Below are 15,451 nucleotides of genomic sequence, written 5' to 3' on the forward strand. Positions count from 1 at the left end.
TAGGCCAGTCTTCTGTAGAGGCTCTCTTTGCCTGTTGTGGGTAGTGTTTGGTCTCTGGCCCGAATGTGGCATGTTTTAACTAGATATGGTCTGATCTGCTTGTGAAATGAGACCTTGTGTCTGATCTGCTTGTGAAATGCTGCACACTGAAACTGAGGCTGGTTTGGGAGACACAGTGTTGGCAGGGGTTTGGGCAGGTCCTCTGGGGGAAGGGGCCCACCACAATGGGACTGAGGCAAACATGACTGAGAAGAGTGGTTCCACTGGAGTGTGGGAGTGCAAGGCTTCATGTTGTCAAGTTAGGTAGTGAGTGTTGGTGTTGTGCTGGTTCCCACAGGTGGCCCAGTACTTATACTGAAGGCTGGGGGAGGGAAATGGCACCTCCCTCTTCTTTTTTTGCCAGAGGGGTCTCTCTGTGACTGCTGCCTTTTTGAGCCATGCTCTGAGATGAACAACTACCTTCTCCACTGTGTGCCCCACGTGCTCTTCACGTTGCTGTTTCCACATTTTATGTCTCAGGGGTGTCTCCCTGCTTTTTCTCCAAGAGCAGCCCCAATGTCCTCCAAGTTCTCCCAGAGCCAAGCATGCTGACCTTTTAAACTCTAGGCTTAAACTCTGCTAGTTGCAAGAACTCATGAAATTTAGGCATTCTCTTTTTCCAAGCCAATTGCCATGGAGATTCATTTTCTCTGTGTGCTCCCAGGTGTTAGTCTGTCTCTGACCCTTCTACACAACTGCATCTCCCTCACTGCTACAGCAGCCATCATCCATTTCTCTCCAAGCCCTCTCTCTGTACTTCCTACCTTCTTCAGGGCATCCTCTTCTCTACCTTTAGTTGTGGAGTTTGTTCTGCCAGTCTTCAGATTGATTTCTGGGGTCTTTAGGATAATTTGATAGTTATCTACTTATGTTCATGGGAAAGGCAAGCCTAGGGTTCTCCTACTCTGCTACCATCTTCCCCTCTCGCTATGCAATAACAAATACCAAATCTGATACCAGTCTTTATCATTATTTCATAGTGGTTTTATTATTAGGATCTTACTCTCTAGAAATTTAAGTTCTGTGTTAGGTAAAGGCTTATCATAGCACACACAATACGTATATATTGTCAAAGGTAGAAATAATTTTTTCTGGTTATTTAAATTTTATTTTGGGGAGGGGGGAGGTTGTATTTTACCTTTAACATAGTTTGTCCTGAGGTCCACAGGTCCATAAATACATTAAGTATGCTGGAAGAGACTTCTCATAATCTATTCTCCCCTTCTTCCTCAACAACAGGAACAGCAGAATCTTATCTGGCTCATGGCCACTCTGTTATTCTGGGTGTTTTGAGAAGCAGATGCCAAGAGGGGATTTATTAAGGGGAATATCTGTTAGAGAAGATGGGAAGGGAGCTAGAGGAAGTCTGGAAGGACCACCGGACTGCAATGCAGGTCTGACCCGAAGTGCAGGAGAGATGGAAAGGAGGAAGGGGAAGGAAGGAAGCAGTCTGGATGGAAGCATATTAGACTACAGTGCAATTCTAAGGAAAGTTAGGCAAAACTGTAGGGGATCCTTGTGATAGGCAGATTCCAGAAATGATTCCAGAACCCCAATGACCTCTGTCTCCTGGTACATATGCCCTTGTGAAATCCTTTCCCTTTGAGGGTGGACTGAACCTAGTGACTAGTTTCTAATGAAGAAAATATGGCAAAGTGATGGGATGTCACTTCCATGATGCTGTTACAAAAGACTTTGATTTCCATCCTACTGGACTCTCTTGCTGATTTTGATGAAGCAAATTGCCATGTTGGAAAGTCCCATGTAACAGGTAACAGCTAGGAAAGAGCTGAGGCCCTCAGTCCAACAACCCATGAGATGCTGAATTCTGACCACAACTGCTAAGTGAGTTTGGGAGCAGATCTTCTTCAGCCAGGCCTTAGATGAGACCACAGCCCTGGCTGACACTTGGACTTCATTCTTGTGAGACTTCTTGAAGCAGAGGGTCTAGCTGAACTACATTTGAATTCCTGGCTCACAGAAGCTGTGAGATAAATATGTGTTGTTTGGATCCACTATGTTTTGGAGTAATTTGTTGTGCAGCAACAGATAATCAATACAGTTCTCAAGCCACTGTTGCCAATAGAGAATCTTAACGACTCCTACATATAAGCCTGCCTTGGTATCTCTGATGCACTCAGTCATTGGCTTGGAGCAACCTGTGGGAAGCACGGCCTCACTGCAAATGTGGTGATGGATTTCAGAGTGCAGGAGCTGGGGCCCTCGGAAAATTATGCTTCCTGCCATTACAGATCCAAGAGGCACATTCTCATTGCTGCTGTGGACACCCAGAGCAAAGATTACACTTCTTGTCCTCTCTTGAAATTTGGATGGTCTTGTGTTGAATTCTGGTTCATATGGTATATGTATAAGATGCATAAACAACTTTCAGAAATGGCTCTTAAATGAAGGGGACTGTGCACTCTTTCTCTGCCCTTTCTCCTTTCTTGCTGGCTGGATTATGATGAGATGACTGGCCCTAAACAGCCATTTTGGACCATGAGTCAGAAGCCCTTTGTGGAGGGTATGAAGCCACACAATAAAACAAACCCAAACACCACTGATTTTAGACAGCCTAGGTTCATGGGAGAGAAAAATAAACTTCCAACTTGTGTAACTCACTGCTTGATTTTCTGTTCCTCAAAACAGAACTTAATCCTGATTGAAAAAGATATACATTTTGTATATAAATCCTGAAGGTTAAAGGAGTAAATAATTCCCATGGAATGAATGATGGCAAAAAGAAAAGCTTAATCACCCAGGACTATTACTGGGAGATTATATTTATTCCATAGGCTGAGAGTACTAGTAGATCTCACGTTCCTGTTTCTAGGACAGCGTCCCTCTTAGTTAGCAAGGACAAGAGAAGGAAACCACTGATGTTCATCATGGAGAGGTCTTTGAAAACAGCATGTGAGAAAGCAGCTTAAACCACCCCACTGTGTACCAGGCTAAAAACATTGGCCCCAGAGGCTAACAGTTTGTTGCATGAGGGGACCAAGAAGAAAACCAGCTTGATTTTAATTGTCTGTCAAATCTGATGAAAATTAACTTTTTCTAAACTAATTCCTTTTGAAGCTTTCAAAGCTTTAGAACATAATAAACACTACCTTTCACTGGACTTGCCATTGATTCAACTATTCTTTGACCAGGCACATGAGCTATTTTCTGGAAGTATAAGACTGTTGTCTCTGATGACTTTCAAAACATGAATTTACCCATCTAAACTTTCTGGCTATGCTATCCATAGAATTTTTAACCCTTATGTGTATTTTCAATGAATGACATCTGAGGGTTAGCAAATTCCATGTTTATTAAGTGCCCCACAGGTTAGAAGGCAGTAGAAGAGGAGTAAGTACATGAGCCTGGAGATACTCCAGTCTGGTTCTAGCTTTGGCTCTGTCACTGAACCACTTGTGTCAAGAACTTAATTTCTGAGATTGTTCCTCATTTGTGACAGTCCCTAGCTTGTGGGATTGCTGTGGGAATTAAATTTGATAATGCATAAAAAAAAATCTTAGAGGCTCAGTATGGAGTGCTGGTCATGTTGTAAGTACACATTCTTGTGGGTAAGTAACATTAGCTATTGCTAACAATTTAATACCCAGTCTCCAGTCACAGGTTGTTCAATATAGCATCCATTGGTCACATGTAGCCTTTGAGCACTTGAAATGAGGCTAGCCCAAATTGAGAAGTGTGTGAATATAAAATACAAACTGGATTTTGAAGTCTTGGTATGAACACAGGAATGTAAAATATTTCTTGGATAATTTTTAAAGTATTGTTTTGTTGAAATGATACATTTTGGATATATTGTGTTAAATAAAATATATTATTAAAGGTAATTTCACCTGTTTCTTTTTCTTGTTTTAAAAATGTGACTACTAGAAAATTTTAAATTATACCTATGGCTTGCACATCGGATTTCTTTTGTACTCTGCAGGTCTAGGCAGGCAGATGGGGAAGGATGGTAAAGTGAACCCCCAAATCATGTTCCATGTGATTACTATCTGGTGGTTACCAGGGGCTTGGACAAAGGTATGGGGGAGGAAATCTTCTTCCTAGGGCATGGTGAATACTTACTTATATTATTCAATTCTACAGATAGTGACTGAGGTCAAGGGGTGGACATCTGAGGGAGCAGCACTCAGTCACCTGAGTCTAAAGATGGGACCAAAAATCTGGGGGTTCTGACAATGGAAGTTTGGAGAGGTGCAGACCAGGATCTGGGGTGGAGTCTAAGATCCAGGGTAGGGCATATTGTTGACACAGAACCAAATGGCAAGGGAGGCAGCAGCTCAAGGGTGGAAAATCAATTTCTCAGGGGCACTGTTGATATGCATACAATTCAATTCCACAGGTATTGATTAGAACATACTATTCTCCAGATCCTTTATTAGAAACTCATGAAAGCACTGTGCCTGCCTTCAAGGTGCTCACACTCTAGCACAGAGTGATGAAGTGCTATGATAAACTACAATGGGAGCTCATTATAGGGAAAACTAATCCATTTTGTAGGTAAGGAACATTTTTTCTAGAGAAAGCAATATCTCAACTAAGATCTCTGAGGAAGTAGCCAAGAAAGAAAGGGTAAGCACATTCTAGGTAAGGGAGCAGCATGGGCAAAAGCTTAGGTGGTCAAGAGAGTACTGTGTACTCCAGGAGCTTCAAGTGCTCAGTGTTGCTTCAGTGTAGATTGAAAGGTGGGAGTCGCTGGAAGCTGGAGAGAGGAGGAAAACCCAGATTATAGAGTGGATGGTATCACAGATGGAGGGCTTTGAGGGAACTTTACAGAACATTCAGCACAGGAGGGACCTGGGTATATTTGTGCTTTAGAAAGATTTCTCTGACTACATTGTGATGGTTCCAGTTCTAGATAAGATGAATTAAACACAGCTCATCCAGTCTCTCCCACTTAAATCAGTATAAAACTTGAACAGCTATTTAAGGACTCTGGAGGTAAATAGTAGCAAGTGAATCAGGGAAGAAGACTAGCATTTGAATTGGCACTAAGCCAGTTGTGAGTTTTTTTCCCTTCCAATGTTTCCTGGACTCAGCACAACCTGCAACCTGGAAAGTGGCACCAGCACAGAGAAAGATCTAGGAGAAGCTCTCTGGGTCTGACTTGAGGAGTGGATAAGGGATCTCCTAATGCTAATAGAAAGTGGGAAATTCCCCATATTTCCCCCCATTTCTCCATTCTCTTGCATCTCAGCCCTTAAGCAATTCTTTGGTGGCAGCAGGAATAGTGGCAGCAATGGGGGCCCCAAAACTCTGAGGGAGGAAGAACTCCATCAGAAGAGCTGTGGTCCAAGAAGGTGCACTGAACACTTGTTAATGTTTTTTAAACTTTTTTTCATTGCTTTGTCCCAAGCATGGACTCAGTTGCACCAAGTGTGTGTCATAGTGAGTAAATAAGCTCCAACATTTTGGCTGGAGACTGAAAAGACCAGGAAGTATTGGGGAGATCACAGAGAAAAAGGAACTCAGAAAAGCAATCTTGTAAAATTGTTTATGAACTGCTGGGCTCACCACTGGGCTGCAAATGCATGGATCTGACCCTAAACAGAACTGACTTTGAGACTTTGAGACACCGACTTTGAGCACTGACCCATTAGATAGACCACAGCCCAGCACCCAGACTGCCCACTGGGTGACACACATGGGAGACACATCTGAATAACTCTGCAAAAGCTTTGAAAATGGTATTGATATTTTTTTTTTATTTTTTTTTCAACTTTTATTTATTTTTGGGACAGAGAGAGACAGAGCATGAACGGGGGAGGGGCAGAGAGAGAGGGAGACACAGAATCGGAAACAGGCTCCAGGCTCTGAGCCATCAGCCCAGAGCCCGACGCGGGGCTCGAACTCACGGACCGCGAGATCGTGACCTGGCTGAAGTCGGACGCTTAACCGACTGCGCCACCCAGGCGCCCCATGGTATTGATATTTAAACCACACAGACAGAAGGCTGTTCACAACTTGCAGCTGAACCCAACAGAGTCTGTTAAACAAAACAGTTTCCCTGACTAAACAAAACCATCAGCATTCCCCATAGGTTTGAAATAAGACCTGGAGTATTACAACATAATATCCAAAATATCCTGGAAATAATCCAAAATTACTTAGCATTCTAAGAACCAGGAAAATTTTAATTTGCATGGAAGAATAACCAACAGATGCCAAAGTCATGATGTCACAGATGTTGGAATTATCTGGCAGACTTTAAAGCAGTAATTATAACAATGCTTCAAGAAGTAATGGCAAACCCTCTTGAAAACAGTGGGAGGACAGAAAGTCTGAGTGAACAAACAAAAGATACTAAATGGTGAAAAGAACCAAACAGGAACTTTAGAAATGAAACATACAGTAACCAACATTTTAAAACCTGAGTGGGCTTCATGGAAATGATAGAGAAAAGAATCAGTGAACTTGATGATTGATAGAAACAATCTAATATGAATAACTGGACGTTCAGCTTCTGACATTCAAAATTGATCCAGCCTGACAATATGTTTTGGTAAAGGAAACCATTTTATAATATTTTTATCTCTTATTTAGTATCTTGGGTGGAGGGGTTCTATTCATTCCATAGCATAGAGAAGATGCTTTAGTTGTGCAGCTTGCTGCTCTGGGTAGGAGAAAGAGGGAAAATCTATCCCTTTCCATCCTAGGCGATGATGAGAGAAAAAAATAGTGAAAAAGAGGTAGGGGAGGTTGGTTGGAAGTGTGTTTCAATTTTCTGTTTTTATGCTGAGAAGGATTGAGAGTGTCTGAGCATCAGAAGTGTGTTGGAGCTGGCTTGTACAAACTCTTAAAATTTGACATGGTGGGGATATTTGCACCATGATAATTGGCAAACATTTCAAACTCTTGGAGAGTCTATTGCTAAATTATCAGCACAGTACTGGTGACAGATGGATCAAAGGGAACATGGGGAACAGAGGGAGGGATATGCTTCCCCTCTTTGCCATTTGACACCCTGAAGGACAATACTATGCAGGGACCACACTAGCATGGTGTGATCCAGCATGGTGGTATGACATAGTTGGACAGAGAGCAAATTTGGTTAACATTCTCAACCTTACCTAGTTTCTCACATAGTGTAAATGTTGGGCTGAAAGCTATGGTCTGCTGTGGTAAGGTGGGGAACCCCACAACAGAGCCTGGTCCTGGAACTCAGACTCAGCTGTCAACCAGTAAGAGCTGAAAGAAGGCTAAGTCAGTGGGAGGATCCACCGGAAAGGAACGGGCCTCAGGGTCATGAGGCACAAATGTCATCAGCAGACTGGCAGATCCAACAGACAAAATCAGGCCACCTTAGTGCCAGATTGACCAGGACAAAATGGGGCTGAGGATAGTTCCTGGATCCCCAGACGCCTTTATTGCACCACCATGAGGTCATAGGAGGCCTCTACTCCCATATACCCAGTACATCTTGGAAGGGATGGACATGGAAGTGAGGGCACTGAGATATAATTTTCCCAAGAATGAGTATCAAAGGGATTGTTTAAGTTACTGCATCTAACTAAGGTCAGAAATCAGTCTATAATTAATTATCTTTCCTCTGCTACCTGATAGGTGGGAGATCAAGAGGAAAACAGAATCAGGTACAGGTCCAAACAAAACAGACCACATTCTTTCTTCCTATCTGGCTGGTAGTGTAAATTTGTCACCCAGCAACACTTGCAAAGTAAATGAAGAGCATAACTTGTGTTTATTTAAATGTACAATTCATAATTTAAGAGTTTTTAAATTTTTTTAATTTTTATTTTTAAATATAGGTTATTTTATTTTATTTTATTATTTATTTATTATTATTTTTTAATATCTTGAGACTTTATTTCAGAATACACTGTATTTCCAAAGTAATTTTCTAGGTAGTCTTTTCTTTGGTTACATTTTATTTATTTATTTATTTATTTATTTATTTATTTATTTATTTTACATCCAAATTAGTTAGCATATAGTGCAACAATGATTTCAGGAGTAGATTCCTTAATGCACCTTACACATTTAGCCCATCCCCCCCTCCCACGAACCCTCCAGTAACCCTCAGTTGGTTCTCCATATTTAAGAATCTCTTATGTTTTGTCCCCCTCTCTGTTTTTATATTATTTTTGTTTCCCTTCCCTTATGTTCATCTGTTTTGTCTCCCAAAGTCCTCATATGAGTGAAGTCACATGATATTTGTCTTTCTCTGACTGACTAATTTTGCTTAGCATAATACCCTCCAGTTCCAGCCATGTAGTTGCAAATGGCAAGATTTCATTCTTTTTGATTGCTGAGTAATACTCCTTTGAATATATATATCACATCTTCTTTATCCATTCATCCATCGATGGATATTTGGGCTCTTTCCATACTTTGGCTATTGTTGATAGTGCTGCTATAAAAATTGGGGTGAATGTGCCCCTTTGAAACAGCACACCTGTATCCCTTGGATAAATACCTAGTAGTGCAATTGCTAGTACAATTCCTAATTAATCGTAGGGTAGTTCTATTTTTAATTTTTTGAGGAACCTCCATACTGTTTTCCAGAGTGGCTGCACCAGCTTGAATTCCCTAGAGTTTTTTTTTTTTTAAAGCTCAATCATACTTTGCAAATCAAGGTTTGACCTCACCTTTATTTTGCAGATGGAAAAGAAGCTGGGGCTATTGCAGTGGAAGACAGAAAGACTACATCTTGGGTGCCTATCCTTGATTAAGGCTTTGCTGTCAGACTGGTAATTCCAGAAACTAAATTTTTATCATTTATCCCTGGAATAACCAGGATCAGAGGAAGTGGTTCATTTTGAACTCAGAAGAGGTGACTTGATAAAGAATCCTGAGTTTATTTAGTTGCTATGAAAAATATAATTGCCAGTGGCCTAGAATGCTCAAAGATGTAGGATGTTAGGGCCAAAAAGATAGCTGAGATAATTTAGCCCATTGACTGAGACCTGAGGAGGCAAAAACACATACTCAAAGTTAGGCAACTCATTGTCCATGGCAGGATTGGAACTCAAACTCTGGCCCCACTCCCATTTTAGTGAGAACTCTAGGATTCTACCCCACTGCTACATTTGCAGAAGAGTCCATGTGAGGAACCATGTCACAGTTGGAAGGCAGCTTAACAATCATGCAGTTAGAACAAGAACTTCATTCCACTTGCCAAACACATGGGAATCTCCCATGGACCCATATTTCAGATACACAGTTGCTGATTCTCTGCTTCTTTTTTCTTTTTTTTTCTAAATTCCATGAAGAAAGACCACTGGGTCTCTCCTGAGGCCATAAATGCTTAGGGCATATTATCTCTGAGTGACATGATAAGCCCAACACAGTTTTTTTATTTTTTATTTTTTATTTAAAAAAATTTTTTTAACGTTTATTTTATTTATTTTTGAGACAGAGAGACAGAGCATAAACGGGGGAGGGGCAGAGAGAGAGGGAGACACAGAATCCGAAGCAGGCTCCAGGCTGTGAGCCATCAGCCCAGAGCCCAACGTGGGGCTCGAACTCACGGACCATGAGATCGTGACCTGAGCCGAAGTCAGACACTTAACCGACTGAGCCACCCAGGCGCCCCTAGCCCAACACGGTTTTGATTGGATCAAAATGTGTCCCAAGTCATGTAGTAATAGCTAGTAGTGATAGGTCCCCATATTGGGCATTTGTTGTATATATGTCAGGTATTAGTGTTGAGCACTTTACATATATTACTTTTTTATTGACAGACTTACAAAATATCCCTAAGGGTCTACTAGTTTCTACCTCAGAACGTGTTTTTTTTCTCCACACCTGTGGGCCTCCATGGCCTGTGTGGAAGAGTGTGGCTTATGGGTCACATCAGCAGCCATGTTTCGTGTAGCTTTCTCAATATGCCAACTCTTCTCTCTCACCCCACAGGGATCCCACATGCCTGTGTCTTGGAGGGCTCTGAGAGCCCTGGGAATTATTGGGGCCAACCCAGGCTCTGTCAGGCACACACTTTCTCTCTTACATGGGTTCGAATCTCCGTGTTGGCTTATGTGCAAAGCTGGTGAGCTTCTTGAGACAAACTTGTGTTATGTTTTCAACAAGAAAGGAAGAATAAAGGTACTGAATGAAAATTGGAAACATTTAAGAGAAACGTAATCTCCCAGAGAAACAAACATAATATAGAGAAGTGCACATAAATAGCTGAGATTTATGGTCTACACCTCAAGATTTGGAGCTCTATGGGTCCCTTTGCAAGGATAAATGGTAGGCAAATCCCCTCGTGTTCCCCTGGACTCTGAGGCAGGCAGGTGGGTGGTGTGGAAAAGCTATTACTTCTCAGGTACTTGTGGAATAGCTGGCTGTCAAAGAGTTCCTGACAAACTAACTGAAATGGGGGATGTGGGGTGGGGGTGTGACAAAATAAAAAAGAAGGACATCCTAGGTTGGACTCCAAGGCAGAGGACAGCATTCTGGGTACAGCCTGGCCCCTTTGCCGTCTCTACCTGGTCTGACCCTTTAGATCAATGTAAACTTTGGGAGTAGAAGGTCTGATAAATACAAAGAATTGAGCAAAAGGCTGTATGTACACTTCATCAAAGCTTCTCTGTCTCATATTTCTTTCTTTCTCTCTCTCTTTTCTTAAGTAGGCTTCACACCCAGTGTGGAGTTGAATGCAGGGCTAGAACTCACCACCCTGAGATCAAGACCTGGGCTGAGATAAAAAGTTGGATGCTTAACTGACTGAGCCACCCAGGTTCCCCTCTGTTTGGTATTTCTATTTCATTTTTTAATGATCAAAACTCTATTAAAAATCCACAAAGACCTTTGTTTTATATTGTGGTAAAATATACATAACATAAAATTTATCATCTTAACCACTTGTTCAATGTACATTTATACTGTTGTGCAACAATCACCACAATCTGTCCCCAAAACTTTTTCATCTTCCCAAACTGAAACTGTCCCCATTAGACACTAACTCCCCATTTCACCCACTGCCAGCCCATGGCAACCCCCACTCCACTTTCTTTCTCTATGAATTTGATGACTCTAAGTACTGGATAGAAGTGGAATCATACAGTATTCATCCCTTTTATGACTGGCTTATTTCAATTAGCACACCTTCAAGGTTCATCAGTGTTGTAACTCGTGTCAGAATTTCCTTCTTTTTAAGGCTGAATAATATTCCATTGTATGTACAGACCACATTTTAAATCCATTCATCCATCAATAAACACTTAAATTTTTTCCACCTTTTGGCTATTGTGAATACTGCTGCTATGAACATGACTATACAAGTATCTGTTCTAGTCCCTTCTTTCAATTTTTTTCCAGTTATTTAGGAAGGAAATTGCTTGATCATGTGGTAGTTCTGTTTTTAATTTTTTGAGAAACTGCTCTACCATGCACAAATAGTTTTACATTGATTCTGGCAGTTCAGACAAACCCATTATCTCTCCATAACTATGAATGATTCAAGATTATCAGGGTTTTGCTGTTACTTGGTAGCACTGGGTTTGAATATTTTAATTTAACAAGGGGTTTATTTCATTTGTTAAAAAAAATGGAAAGGGTCTTTCTGAAATCATCCTCTGCTTTCGGAGCCTAGGTATGTCCCTCAGTCTGGTTTGTTGACAGAATATGAGCCCCCAAAGGTGTCTCTGTCTTTTTTTTTTTTAATATATGAAATTTATTGTCAAATTGGTTTCCATACAACACCCAGTGCTCATCCCAAAAGGTGCCCTCCTCAATACCCATCACCCACCCTCCCCTCCCTCCCACCCCCCATCAACCCTCAGTTTGTTCTCAGTTTTTAACAGTCTCTTATACTTTGGCTCTCTCCCACTCTAACCTCTTTTTTTCTTTTTTTCCTTCCCCTCCCCCATGGGTTTCTGTTAAGTTTCTCAGGATCCACATAAGAGTGAGACCATATGGTATCTGTCTTTCTCTGTATGGCTTATTTCACTTAGCATCACACTCTCCAGTTCCATCCACGTTGCTACAAAAGGCCATATTTCATTTTTTCTCATTGCCACGTAGTATTCCATTGTGTATATAAACCACAATTTCTTTATCCATTCATCAGTTGATGGACATTTAGGCTCTTTCCATAATTTGGCTATTGTTGAGAGTGCTGCTATAAACATTGGGGTACAAGTGCCCCTATGCATCAGTACTCCTGTATCCCTTGGATAAATTCCTAGCAGTGCTATTGCTGGGTCATAGGGTAGGTCTATTTTTAATTTTCTGAGGAACCTCCACACTGCTTTCCAGAGTGGCTGCACCAGTTTGTATTCCCACCAACAGTGCAAGAGGGTTCCCGTTTCTCCACATCCTCTCCAGCATCTATAGTTTCCTGATTTGTTCATTTTGGCCACTCTGACTGGCATGAGGTGATATCTGAGTGTGGTTTTGATTTGTATTTCCCTGATAAGGAGCGACGCTGAACATCTTTTCATGTGCCTGTTGGCCATCCGGATGTCTTCTTTAGAGAAGTGTCTATTCATGTTTTCTGCCCATTTCTTCACTGGGTTATTTGTTTCTCGGGTGTGGAGTTTGGTGAGCTCTTTATAGATTTTGGATACTAGCCCTTTGTCCAATATGTCATTTGCAAGTATCTTTTCCCATTCCGTTGGTTGCCTTTTAGTTTTGTTGGTTGTTTCCTTGTCTTTTTTTTTTAAGTTTATTTATTTATTTTTGAGAGACACAGAGAGAGAGCAGGGGAGGGGCAGAGAGGGAGAGAGAGAGTGAGAGAATCCCAAGCAGGCTTTGGACTGTAAGCACAGAGCCAGATGCAGGGCTCGAGCTCACGAACTGTGAGATCATGACCTGAGCCAAAATCAAGAATCGGATGCTCAACCGACTGAGCCACCCAGGCTCTCCAAGACGTCTCTGTCTCAATCCCTAGAACCTGTTATGTTATATGGAAAAAATAAAAACTTTGCAGGTGTGATTAGGGACCTTGAGATGTAGAAAGCCTCCTGGATTATCCAGGTGGGTCCAATGTAATCACAAGGGTCTCTAAGGTGGTCAGGGGAAGACACTCCAGGAAGGTGTGACTCTGGAAGAAAGACACAGAGGCAACATTTTGAAGACAGGGAAAGAGATCGTGAGTCAGGAAATGTGGGTGGCTGAAAAGCAAGGGAAAAGATTTTTCCCCAGGACCTGAAGAAGGAACACAGTCCTGTCTTCACCTTGGTATTAGACCTAGAGGCCTATTTCAGGCCTCAGACCTCCAGGCTGAAAGATAATACACTTGTGCAAACTGCCAAGTTAGTGGTGATTTAACACAGCAATGGCAGGAGATTCACACAGGTGGGGACCGTAGGGTCCTGTGTTCACAGTTTGTACTTCCCCTGTTGCTATTGCCCATCAAATAAGAAGTGCCCTAAGAGCAAATGCTGTGTCCACCTCGTTCACATGGTGACCTGGCCTCTATCCCAGGGCCTGGTGGGATAGACACGATGAACACTCTGTGAAGAGACATGGGTGACTAGGTTGCAAGTATGTCAGCAAAATGATGAGGAAGGGCAAGCCAGGACCAGGCAGGGCTCCGTGCTGCCCCAAAGCAGGAGGCTCTACCCTCGCATAGCTTCAAGAGTTTGGACAACAGTCTTGGTTGGGGGCTGATACTCTGCACAACTCCATATGCTTGGTTTCCATACTTTATCAAAAATGTAGTTCTGCTAAGAATAGTTCTACTTTAATTACTGACCGTACTAGTTTCAGTCATGATAATTGGATAATTGATTTTAACCTCTTTGAACCTCATTAAAAAATCTTTTAAATGGAGATATTTGTTTACAGGATAGTGGTGACTTTTAAACTACCTCACTTGTGAGAAAGTATCTAGCACAGTGCTCTTCAAAGCAAGCCCATAATAAGGACTGAAAAAAACATTGCAGGTAAATCCAAGGTCAAAGTGCTCAAGGCAACTGATTCTCAATGAAGTTTTCTCCCTTTTTCACTCTTTCTGGGATATTTAAACAGAATTGTTTGCTTTGCATCAGAGACCTTCCTTTCTTTTCTTTCCTTTGGAAAAAGAGGGGGGGAGAGCATGGGGGTGGGGGAGAAGCTTCTTGGGAATATGGAACTCAATAGGGCCAAGATCTTCCCTCTCTGCACTTCCCTGATAAGAGATATTTTCCTGTTCCATTAAAAGAGTTTGAATCTGTTCCCAGCTTCAGTTGAAGGGATTACTACCCTTACAAAGAACAAAGCATTTTAAGAAAAATCTAAACAATGCCTTTGAACACGTTTTTATTATAGCGTTAATGTCTGCCAAAACTTCAGGATCAAAGAAATCTGAAAAGATTTATACAATAGTCAACACTTTGTGAAAAATGTTAGATTAATGGGGAGGCCATGTCAAGTATTAAACACTCATGGTTCCATTTTCTTTTTCTGGCCCAGTAAGGAATAGACTCAGAATGAACTCATTTTAATTTTTGCCAAATTAAAAAAAAAAATTTGGTAAACTATACATAATGTGCACTTTTAGCCATTTTTTAAGTTTGCAGTGGCATTAAGTACATTCACTTGGTTGTTTAACCATCACTGCTATCTTCAAATTTTTTCACCAAACTAACCTTTGTATTTTAAGATACAAGTTGCATCAGTAGATTTAGAGTCTATATTATCTTCCAGTCAGTATTTAGAATTGTTCTGATGTTCTATATAAATATCATGTGTTTGCATATGAGCAATTATAGATGGCTCAAAGGAGGAAGGAAAGAGAAGAGAAAATATGTATTGAGTGCCCACTAAGCCCTACATATTACATATTCCACACAAGGATCTGTGAAGCAGAAACTGTTATCCCATTTTACAGAAACCGAGGCATAGAAAACTTAAGTAGCTTGCCCAAGGTCACATAACCCGGAAGTGATGTAGCTCATGCTCACCCCTGATCTGTTTTCAATGGCACCACGCTCTCAAGTTTAGACCACATTAAGCGCAAAGAAAAGAAGGAAAGGAATTTGGGTGAGATGAAGACTTTAGGACTGTTAAGCTGCTGGTTAATGAAAAAACCTTCTAGAAAAGTATAGGTTTTGCTTTGTTGGAGATTTTTAAGGACTCAGGACTCAGGACTCAGGTCTTCTCCTGCCTCCTGTATCCTTTGACTGAAAGATTCTCTGGAGGATCCCCGTGGTTGCATTAAAGTACCCCATTGTTACAAGTCATTGTGAAACGGTGACAATAGGGACAAAGATAAGCAAGGAGCAGATTAGAAGGCTAGTGGCACAGCAAGCTGTGTCAGAGGGGAGGATGTCTGGGCTGGGCTGCTGTTCCTGGACATTCCTGTTTTGCTCAGAATACCATATCTGAGCTGGAGGAGGAGGTGCTGGAAAGGAAACAGATGGCTTCTCCGTGAATACAGGATGGGTGGACTTTGCTAGAAAAGTCTCACCCTTTACAGATGAACCGGAGACTCATACTTCATTTCTAA

The sequence above is a fragment of the Felis catus genome, chromosome B2 (genome assembly GCF_018350175.1).
Source record: "Felis catus isolate Fca126 chromosome B2, F.catus_Fca126_mat1.0, whole genome shotgun sequence".
NCBI classification, from domain to species: Eukaryota; Metazoa; Chordata; class Mammalia; order Carnivora; family Felidae; genus Felis; species Felis catus.